This window comes from Lampetra fluviatilis, chromosome 14 (assembly GCF_964198595.1).
Source record: "Lampetra fluviatilis chromosome 14, kcLamFluv1.1, whole genome shotgun sequence".
NCBI lineage: Eukaryota > Metazoa > Chordata > Hyperoartia > Petromyzontiformes > Petromyzontidae > Lampetra > Lampetra fluviatilis.
Window position 1 is genome coordinate 13,649,697 of NC_136288.1, and position 11,326 is coordinate 13,661,022.

The window sequence follows — 11,326 nt, forward strand, 5'->3', positions numbered from 1 at the left end:
AACGTAAGGGGCCATGGTGATTTACAGCCAACGTCAGTTGAGCGTGGACAATTAGACCCAAGGCGAAACATAACATATAAAAAAATATTTTTAGAAATATTTTTATTATTTGTTATGATAGAATATAGTATTGTCATCAGTATGACATAAGTATACCGAGTTTGCAGTCGATACCACATTGGGAAGTGGGTTAAAATTGAGGATACAACGACAACAACAACAGCAACAGAGGGAGTTAATAGAAAGCGTGTAAAAATAAAACATAGAAGATGCGGGAACAAAAACAACCCAGCACCCTCCAAGCGGATGGTCCGAGGGAGGCACGCGAACGCAATGCGATTTCACGCGCGCGTGCCGTGGTAAAGGCGCGGCCCTGCAATGTCCCACTCACACAGCCGCTGGCAGACGGACATCCACTGAGAGGGAGCGTCAAGGCAGCGCCTCCGGTGGATGGTATTTGGCCTACTCTTCCATGCTGAAAACACGTGTTGCAAGCGGTGGAAGCACCCACCCACTCACACGACCCCAACGTACGTGGACCTGACGATCCGCTAGCACGTGTGAGTCGATTGATTCCCTGTTGCTGGCTGCGTGGGTTGGTGGGTGATGTTAAGGAACTCGCCCCATTGTTTCGACTGCCGAGCCAGGAGATGGAATCGAACCTGCGAACTCTGCGTTGCGAGTCTCGTGTGCCGCTGCTGCTGCTGCTGCTGCTGACCGTCATCCCACACTGTGGCAGCTCCCCTTGTAATCGATGATCAATAACCAATATTAATCGATGATAATCGAACGTTCATCCACGACTGGAGTGGCAAGAAATGCTGCTACCCGCCCGACCAGCACACGTTTGCGTGTTTTCGTTTATAAATATATATATATAGCTATGTTGTACACGTGTATGTCATTGTTTGATGTTCTTAATCAAGTCAAAGTGCAATTTGCTATTTCTTTTTTTTGTACCAATCAGTGTTAACGATGAATGAGGCGGTGGTCGAAGCCGAGACGGAGATGTTGATGCGCGCGCAGTGTGGCGCCTCGCCTAGACACGCCGCACTCGCCGCTTGGGCACAGGTGAGCGGGCAGCGGTGGCGCAGCGGGTAGCACCACGCACGGCCACCTTTGTCTCCCCAGCGGCGATGTTTACACACGACTGCACCCGGTACTCATTCGAGGCTGAGTCGACCTCGCGGAGGCCCAGGACCGGTTCGGATAATCGTCACCAGTGTTGGAGGCGGTGAGCGGGAATCGAACTTGGGTCGCTGCCGGGATCGTAGCTCAGCGTAGCGCTAACCACTGCACCACCGCTCCCTAGAGCACCTATAACCTGACACAAAGACAAAAATATACCCCCCCCCCCCCCCCGTATAGACTGTAACAGACTGTAGGGGCAAGTGCTGTTAGCGAGCACCTCGGAAGGCCTGGCACAGCATGCGAGGGGGTGGGTGGCCAGCAACCACGCCCGGCCGCCTTTGTCTCCCCAGTGGCGATGTTTACATATCGTACCAGGTACTCATTTGAGGCTGAGTCCACCTAGGGGAAACCCAGGACCGATTCGGATAATCGTCACTGGTGTTGGCCATGAGCGGGAATCGAAACCCGGGTCGCCGGGTTCATAGTGCAGCGCGCTAACCACTACACTACCGCTCCCCACCACACAACACACAGCGCGCTAACCACTGCACCACCGCTCCCCACAACACACGCGCGCGCGATGTCCGTCCAGTGTTTGCAAGATGCGATGTCAATAATGGCACGACCAAAGAAGTCTACGATCGTTTGATTGTTTTGTATTTAGGAAAATAAACACTTGCTCAGAATTGACTATTATTATTCATGTTTTATCAAGAGTAAACTAAAAATATTCGCTCCCAGTTTATTTAGGTTTAGGGTGTTTTACGTTCAAGTCGGCAAAGCAAGTGGCTATTCTGAGCCAGTTGAATTGAAACAGAATGGTTCACCTCCCCGCATGGCACGTGTAGATATTGCGACTTTGATGGTGATGATGATGATGATCGTGGTGGCGTACGCATGCACGCACACGCAACGCCTATACGATGTGTGCGTGTGTGTGTGCGTCGGTCAAGCTGTAATTTTGTGATGTTTTAAGGTTTTTTTTTTAAAAGACCTGCAGATTCATAAAGAATTACCACTTATATTGAATTTCACGAACGGTTTCTTGTGGTGATTTTCGTTCGCGCAGTGCTCCCATCTGTTCCCCCTACACCCAACCGCCCGGAAGAATCATCGCCACGTGCAGCGCTGTAGAGAGTGGCCCGCGGAAGCAGATGCCGAAGAGCCTCTTCCGACGGGCTTGATCCACACTCACGCGATTCGCTCGCGTTCAACTGACCCCCCCACCCCCACGACCCCCCCCCCCGCCCCCCGTGGTAGAGTGACCTTCATCCAACAGTTGATTGAAAACGCGCTTGTAAATTATAGGTAGAAAAAGAAATGAAAACAATCACTGATTTTCTTTTTAACCAAGAGAGGCACACAGAGTCGCATGATTCGTTTTCTGGAGGGTTCCTGCTGCCACATTGGGGGGCGCTGTGGTGGCTGGGAGATGTTAACTCCCTCGCCGAGAACGCACGAGGTCCTGGGTTCGATCCCGACCCAGACGCCTGCTGCTGCTGTATATTTGGAGTTCACGTGTCCCACTCTCGCCGTGGTCGCGTGGATTTTCTCTCCGGGCCCTCCGGCTTTCCCCCTCCACATTTAGAACCAACATCGCGCATTTAGACTATTTGGTGACCAGCAGCTTCGTTGAGCTGTCGTTCGTGGACAGGTCGCTTCAGAAATATAAGGAGCTACAGAGCTCAGTGTGGATCTCACCTGGTAAAATAAAAAAAATAAACTGTTTAAATTTGTTTTCAGCCAATTAATTAATGAGTTGTTTATGTTACACGTGGGAGTAAATCGGAGCACCCGGAGAAAATCCCACGGCTTTCACGAGGTGGGGTAACAACCCTACCCCACCCCCGTACAGATAGAACCAGATGGCGATTCGTCACACTTTGCTGTGCCGCCTTCTCCTGGAGATCTGCTTTTGTGTGTTTAGTTTGTTGTCCTTCCCCCGCACCTCCGATTATCACGTTTGTGCTAAGTACGGTGCGAACGAAGTTCAACATACGGTACACACATACATACGAGCCAAAGGGGACGGCTTCCTCCTCAAAGCCCACGAGAAGGCAATTTCGCAAGAACATCTGCGTGTGACCCAACGGTGCTGGGCTACTCCGCTGATAATGATGATATGCAGGCTGACCGTTGATGATGGTGAGGATGATGGTGAAGATGATGATGGTGGTGATGCGGATGATGATGGTGAGTGACGTCTGTGACCTCTGCTGTCGGGGTCGCGCCTGCAGCGCGGGTCACGTGTTGTTGTTGTTTGTTGTGTTTACGTGTCGCGCTGTTTGTGTTCGCGCCCGTCTCGCTCGGCGCTCGGGGTCACGCCGGGTCACCGCAGCGTGACCCCTGCACAGCGCCGGCACAGAGGCCATTGGAGGGACACGCGCGCGCGTGTGTGTGTGTGTACATGTGTGTGTGCGTGTGTGTGTGTACATGTGTGTGTGCGTGTGTGTACATGTGTGTGTGCGTGTGTGTGTGTACATGTGTGTGTGCGTGTGTGTGTACATGTGTGTGCGTGTGTGTGTACATGTGTGTGTGCGTGTGTGTGTGTACATGTGTGTGTGCGTGCGTGTATGTGCGTGCCTGTGTGTGCGTGTGGGTGTATGTGCGTGTGTGTGTGCGTGCGTGTGTGTACATGTGTGTGTGTGTGCGTGTGTGTACATGTGTGTACATGTGTGTGTGCGTGTGTGCGTATGTGTGTGTGTGTGTGGGTGCGTGCGTGTGTGCGTGCGTGTGTATGTACATGTGTGTGTGTGTGCGTGCGTGTGCGTGCGTGTGGGTGTGTGTGCGTGTGGATGTGTGTGCGTGTGCGTGTGTGCGTGCGTGTGTGTGTGCGTGCGTGTGCGTGCGTGTGGGTGTGTGTGCGTGTGGATGTGTGTGCGTGCGTGTGTGCGTGTGTGTACATGTGTGCGTGTGTGTGTGAAAGCGGAAGTCGGGGAGCGGTGGCGTACCGGTTAGCGCTGCGCTACAAACCTGGCTACCCGAGTTCGATTCCCTATCACGGCCACCAACACCAGTGACGATTATCAGAACCGGTCCTGGGCCTCCCCCTAGGTCGACTCAGCCTCAATTGAGTACCTCGTGCGGTGTGTAAACATCGACACTCGGGAGCAACACGTGCGGTCGGGCTTAGTGCTGGCCACCCACCCCCACGTGTGCCTTGCCGGCCTTCATAGGTGCTCGCTAACAGCACTTGCCCCGACAGTCTGCTAAAGGCTATACGGGGGATCTTTGTCTTTGTGGGAGAGCGGTGGCGGAGCGCGCTCTGCGCTACGATCCCGGCTACTAACCGAGTTCGATTCCCGCTCACGGCCAACACCGGTGGCGATTATCTGAGCCTCCACTAGGTCGACTCGGCCTCAAATGAGTACCGTATGCCTGCTGCGGTGTGTAAACATCGGGCGTGGTGCCCCCCCCCCCCACACGCCCTCGTGGAGCGAGCCGTGCCGGCCTTCATAGGTGCTCCTCGCTCACCACAACAACAGCCGGTCCAAGGCTATACGGGGGACCTTTGTCTTTTGTTCCTCGGGCGTGCGCGCCCTTGCGCGTTCGTGCTCGCGCGCATTCCCCGCCCCGCCCCCGCATCCCCCCCGCCCCCCCCCGCCCCCCTGCCCCCCCCCCCGCCCCCCAGTGGGTCGCTCAAGCGCCTCCCTGCGCGTGCCTGGCGCTACCTTCCAAATTACCCAAATGAAGCAGCTCACTAATTGAACGCCTCTGTCTGCAGGTCTCTCTCATTCACCCCCCCCCCACCGCCTCCCCCCCCTTCGCGGTCCCCCGTCTCACCCCCCCTCCCCCCCCCCGATCCTGTGTAAATCTCAACTCAGACCTAATTAATGTCCTCCCAGCCTTGTCGGCTCCCACTCGGCGGCGAGGGGATTCGGTTGACAGAATTGGCTGCCGCTTGTCCAGACCTAGACGTAGCACGAGTAATGTTGTTAATGCGTCACTTGGTTTTTGTTTGTATATTCTTACACACATATATATATGTGTGTGTGTTCGTGGTTAGTTGTTCGTCGACGCAATCACCCTCCATCGCGACCCCCCAAACCCCCTGACCAAGCGCGACAGACAATGGGAACGAGACAGACAATACAAACGAGACAGAACAATACAAACGAGAAAAATAATACAAACGAGACAGAACAATAGAAACGAGACAGAACAAGACAAACGAGACAGAACAATACAAACGAGAAAAATAATACAAACGAGACAGAACAATGCAAACGAGACAGAACAATACAAACGAGACAAAACAATGCAAACGAGACAGAACAATGCAAACGAGACAGAACAATAGAAACGAGACAGAACAAGACAAACGAGACAGAACAATACAAACGAGAAAAATAATACAAACGAGACAGAACAATGCAAACGAGACAGAACAATACAAACGAGACAAAACAATGCAAACGAGACAGAACAATACAAACGAGACAGAACAATACAAACGAGATAAACAATACAAACGAGACAGAACAATACAAACGAGATAAACAATACAAACGAGACAGAACAATGCAAACGAGACAGAACAATACAAACGAGACAGAACAATACAAACGAGACAGACAATACAAACGAGACAAAACAATACAAACGAGACAGACAATACAAACGAGACAAAACAATACAAACGAGACAAACAATACAAACGAGACAGACAATACAAACGAGACAGAACAATACAAACGAGACAGACAATACAAACGAGACAGACAATACAAACGAGACAGAACAATACAAACGAGACAAACAATACAAACGAGACAGACAATACAAACGAGACAGAACAATACAAACGAGACAGACAATACAAACGAGACAGAACAATACAAACGAGACAAACAATACAAACGAGACAGACAATACAAACGAGACAAAACAATACAAACGAGACAAACAATACAAACGAGACAGACAATACAAACGAGACAGAACAATGCAAACGAGACAAGCAATACAAACGAGACAGAACAATACAAACGAGACAGACAATACAAACGAGACAAAACAATACAAACGAGACAAACAATACAAACGAGACAGACAATACAAACGAGACAGAACAATACAAACGAGACAGACAATACAAACGAGACAGAACAATACAAACGAGACAAACAATACAAACGAGACAGACAATACAAACGAGACAAAACAATACAAACGAGACAAACAATACAAACGAGACAGACAATACAAACGAGACAGAACAATGCAAACGAGACAAGCAATACAAACGAGACAGAACAATACAAACGAGACAGACAATACAAACGAGACAAAACAATACAAACGAGACAAACAATACAAACGAGACAGACAATACAAACGAGACAGAACAATGCAAACGAGACAAGCAATACAAACGAGACAGACAATACAAACGAGACAAAACAATACAAACGAGACAAACAATACAAACGAGACAGACAATACAAACGAGACAGAACAATACAAACGAGACAGACAATACAAACGAGACAGACAATACAAACGAGACAAAACAATACAAACGAGACAAACAATACAAACGAGACAGACAATACAAACGAGACAGAACAATACAAACGAGACAGACAATACAAACGAGACAGACAATACAAACGAGACAGACAATACAAACGAGACAGAACAATACAAACGAGACAGAACAATACAAACGAGACAGACAATACAAACGAGACAGACAATACAAACGAGACAGAACAATACAAACGAGACAGACAATACAAACGAGACAGACAATACAAACGAAACAAAACAATACAAACGAGACAAACAATACAAACGAGACAGACAATACAAACGAGACAGAACAATGCAAACGAGACAAGCAATACAAACGAGACAGAACAATACAAACGAGACAGACAATACAAACGAGACAAAACAATACAAACGAGACAAACAATACAAACGAGACAGACAATACAAACGAGACAGAACAATACAAACGAGACAGACAATACAAACGAGACAGAACAATACAAACGAGACAAACAATACAAACGAGACAGACAATACAAACGAGACAAAACAATACAAACGAGACAAACAATACAAACGAGACAGACAATACAAACGAGACAGAACAATGCAAACGAGACAAGCAATACAAACGAGACAGAACAATACAAACGAGACAGACAATACAAACGAGACAAAACAATACAAACGAGACAAACAATACAAACGAGACAGACAATACAAACGAGACAGAACAATGCAAACGAGACAAGCAATACAAACGAGACAGACAATACAAACGAGACAAAACAATACAAACGAGACAAACAATACAAACGAGACAGACAATACAAACGAGACAGAACAATACAAACGAGACAGACAATACAAACGAGACAGACAATACAAACGAGACAAAACAATACAAACGAGACAAACAATACAAACGAGACAGACAATACAAACGAGACAGAACAATACAAACGAGACAGACAATACAAACGAGACAGACAATACAAACGAGACAGACAATACAAACGAGACAGAACAATACAAACGAGACAGAACAATACAAACGAGACAGACAATACAAACGAGACAGACAATACAAACGAGACAGAACAATACAAACGAGACAGACAATACAAACGAGACAGACAATACAAACGAGACAAAACAATACAAACGAGACAAACAATACAAACGAGACAGACAATACAAACGAGACAGAACAATGCAAACGAGACAAGCAATACAAACGAGACAGAACAATACAAACGAGACAGACAATACAAACGAGACAAAACAATACAAACGAGACAAACAATACAAACGAGACAGACAATACAAACGAGACAGAACAATACAAACGAGACAGACAATACAAACGAGACAGAACAATACAAACGAGACAAACAATACAAACGAGACAGACAATACAAACGAGACAAAACAATACAAACGAGACAAACAATACAAACGAGACAGACAATACAAACGAGACAGAACAATGCAAACGAGACAAGCAATACAAACGAGACAGAACAATACAAACGAGACAGACAATACAAACGAGACAAAACAATACAAACGAGACAAACAATACAAACGAGACAGACAATACAAACGAGACAGAACAATGCAAACGAGACAAGCAATACAAACGAGACAGACAATACAAACGAGACAAAACAATACAAACGAGACAAACAATACAAACGAGACAGACAATACAAACGAGACAGACAATACAAACGAGACAAAACAATACAAACGAGACAGACAATACAAACGAGACAAAACAATACAAACGAGACAAACAATACAAACGAGACAGACAATACAAACGAGACAGAACAATACAAACGAGACAGACAATACAAACGAGACAGAACAATACAAACGAGACAAACAATACAAACGAGACAGACAATACAAACGAGACAGAACAATACAAACGAGACAGACAATACAAACGAGACAGAACAATACAAACGAGACAAACAATACAAACGAGACAGACAATACAAACGAGACAAAACAATACAAACGAGACAAACAATACAAACGAGACAGACAATACAAACGAGACAGAACAATGCAAACGAGACAAGCAATACAAACGAGACAGAACAATACAAACGAGACAGACAATACAAACGAGACAAAACAATACAAACGAGACAAACAATACAAACGAGACAGACAATACAAACGAGACAGAACAATACAAACGAGACAGACAATACAAACGAGACAGAACAATACAAACGAGACAAACAATACAAACGAGACAGACAATACAAACGAGACAAAACAATACAAACGAGACAAACAATACAAACGAGACAGACAATACAAACGAGACAGAACAATGCAAACGAGACAAGCAATACAAACGAGACAGAACAATACAAACGAGACAGACAATACAAACGAGACAAAACAATACAAACGAGACAAACAATACAAACGAGACAGACAATACAAACGAGACAGAACAATGCAAACGAGACAAGCAATACAAACGAGACAGACAATACAAACGAGACAAAACAATACAAACGAGACAAACAATACAAACGAGACAGACAATACAAACGAGACAGAACAATACAAACGAGACAGACAATACAAACGAGACAGACAATACAAACGAGACAAAACAATACAAACGAGACAAACAATACAAACGAGACAGACAATACAAACGAGACAGAACAATACAAACGAGACAGACAATACAAACGAGACAGACAATACAAACGAGACAGACAATACAAACGAGACAGAACAATACAAACGAGACAGAACAATACAAACGAGACAGACAATACAAACGAGACAGACAATACAAACGAGACAGAACAATACAAACGAGACAGACAATACAAACGAGACAGACAATACAAACGAGACAAAACAATACAAACGAGACAAACAATACAAACGAGACAGACAATACAAACGAGACAGAACAATGCAAACGAGACAAGCAATACAAACGAGACAGAACAATACAAACGAGACAGACAATACAAACGAGACAAAACAATACAAACGAGACAAACAATACAAACGAGACAGACAATACAAACGAGACAGAACAATACAAACGAGACAGACAATACAAACGAGACAGAACAATACAAACGAGACAAACAATACAAACGAGACAGACAATACAAACGAGACAAAACAATACAAACGAGACAAACAATACAAACGAGACAGACAATACAAACGAGACAGAACAATGCAAACGAGACAAGCAATACAAACGAGACAGAACAATACAAACGAGACAGACAATACAAACGAGACAAAACAATACAAACGAGACAAACAATACAAACGAGACAGACAATACAAACGAGACAGAACAATGCAAACGAGACAAGCAATACAAACGAGACAGACAATACAAACGAGACAAAACAATACAAACGAGACAAACAATACAAACGAGACAGACAATACAAACGAGACAGAACAATACAAACGAGACAGACAATACAAACGAGACAGACAATACAAACGAGACAAAACAATACAAACGAGACAAACAATACAAACGAGAAAGACAATACAAACGAGACAGAACAATACAAACGAGACAGACAATACAAACGAGACAGACAATACAAACGAGACAGACAATACAAACGAGACAGAACAATACAAACGAGACAGAACAATACAAACGAGACAGACAATACAAACGAGACAGACAATACAAACGAGACAGAACAATACAAACGAGACAGACAATACAAACGAGACAGACAATACAAACGAGACAAAACAATACAAACGAGACAAACAATACAAACGAGACAGACAATACAAACGAGACAGAACAATGCAAACGAGACAAGCAATACAAACGAGACAGAACAATACAAACGAGACAGACAATACAAACGAGACAAAACAATACAAACGAGACAAACAATACAAACGAGACAGACAATACAAACGAGACAGAACAATACAAACGAGACAGACAATACAAACGAGACAGAACAATACAAACGAGACAAACAATACAAACGAGACAGACAATACAAACGAGACAAAACAATACAAACGAGACAAACAATACAAACGAGACAGACAATACAAACGAGACAGAACAATGCAAACGAGACAAGCAATACAAACGAGACAGAACAATACAAACGAGACAGACAATACAAACGAGACAAAACAATACAAACGAGACAAACAATACAAACGAGACAGACAATACAAACGAGACAGAACAATGCAAACGAGACAAGCAATACAAACGAGACAGACAATACAAACGAGACAAAACAATACAAACGAGACAAACAATACAAACGAGACAGACAATACAAACGAGACAGACAATACAAACGAGACAAAACAATACAAACGAGACAGACAATACAAACGAGACAAAACAATACAAACGAGACAAACAATACAAACGAGACAGACAATACAAACGAGACAGAACAATACAAACGAGACAGACAATACAAACGAGACAGACAATACAAACAGGAATAAAACAAACATGTATCGACTAATAGATGGTTTTATCGAATCGTCACTATGTAGCGAATCTACATTGGGGAGGGGAGCGCTTCGTGATACGGCGGAGAGGGGGGGTGAGACTCGTTACAGTACTCACCACCCCGTCACTCACCACCCCCTCACTCACCACCCCGTCACTCACCACCCCGTCACT